This window comes from Staurois parvus, unplaced genomic scaffold (assembly GCF_062004578.1).
Source record: "Staurois parvus isolate SC_StPar_1 unplaced genomic scaffold, SC_StPar_1.0 ptg000544l, whole genome shotgun sequence".
NCBI lineage: Eukaryota > Metazoa > Chordata > Amphibia > Anura > Ranidae > Staurois > Staurois parvus.
The window spans coordinates 2,002,732-2,004,192 of NW_028318340.1; positions in this window are offsets into that span (position 1 = coordinate 2,002,732).

Here is a 1,461-nt window from a genome sequence, read left to right on the forward strand (position 1 = left end):
GGAGGGGTGGGATCTGGGGGTCCCCTTGTTAAATGGGGCTTCCAGATTCTGATAAGCCACCTGCCCACAGACCCCCACAACCTCCGGCCATGGCTATGAGGAAGAGGCCCTTATCCCTATCAACATGGGGACAGGGTGCAAGGTGCTTGCCCCAAAGCACCCCCCATGTTGACGGCATGTGGAATGGTGTGGTTCAGGAGGGGGGTGCTCACTCATTCTCCCCCTTTCCTGACCTACTGGGCTGCATGCTCGGATAAGGGTCTGGTATGGATTTTGGGGGGAAGGCCCATTCATCCATTTAAAAAAAAAATTTGGTATGGGGGTCCCCCTCAAAATCCATGAGACCTGAAGGGCTTGGTATGGATGGGGGCGGGGCACCACACACATTTATTTATAAAAGTTTTTAATTGCCAGGCAATGCCAGCAATAATGTTTACATTCAGCTGTCAGCAGGGAGCCCCGGAAAAAGACAAAAAGTTTTCAAAGAAAAAAACAAAATTTTGTAAAACAAATCCCAATAATTGTATAATGGTTGGTTTGCGTAAAAGTTACAGAGCCTACAAACTATAGAATATATATTGGAATTTTTTTTTTTTTTTATACTACTAATGGCAGTGATCACTAACTTATAATGCGACTGCAACTGGAAGTGAGGAGGGCAATCTGACACTGACTAACTGCCACTGACTTCACTAGGGACATTAATACAGTGATCAGTGATAATCTTATACACTGTCAGTGTACTAATGACACTGGATGGGCAGGGATTAACATCTAGTGTGATTAAGGAGTTAAGTGTGTGCCTAACTATGAGTAATGTGTGTAAAGTGTGCTGCTTTTACTAATAGATCTCTAAGTTTCTCAGCCCTGCTTTGCAGGGATGAAAAACATAGAGATCGTTCTCTCTATACAGAGCTCTGTGATGATTGTCAACAAGGAACTCTGGGCTGTGATTGTACACAGCCAATCAGCAGGTCCCATCTGTGAATTATTGGCTTTCTGATAGGCTCCCTCTGTGTACAATAACAGTGCACGCCTGAAACCTGGAAGTAGGCAGCGGCATATGGGTGCGTAGCTTTTCCTACAGCGGCTGCATGTCCGTAGTACAATGTGGGTGGGCAGTCAGGAAGTAGTTAAACAAGGGCAAGAGTGTGCTGCAATCAGGGCCCTAGATAAGGGGGAACCACCAGTCCTCCTGTACTGGGCTCATGCTTGCAGGGGGGCCCAGGCAGCTGGGTGAATCTGATGTGTGCAGGAAGTGTAAGCGGGGCAATTACTGGAACTAATCCCCTGTATGGCCTTCTCTGCAGCAGCTGAAAGCAGCTGTGTTCTTCTCCTCCCCCTCCCTCCAGGCTGTCTTTCAGCTGCTGCAGACAGAAACATTCAGGGGATCGGTTCCAGTAATTTACCAGTCTCTTCCATTCCTAATTGAACACAATGAGTGATTGGTACCGATCACTC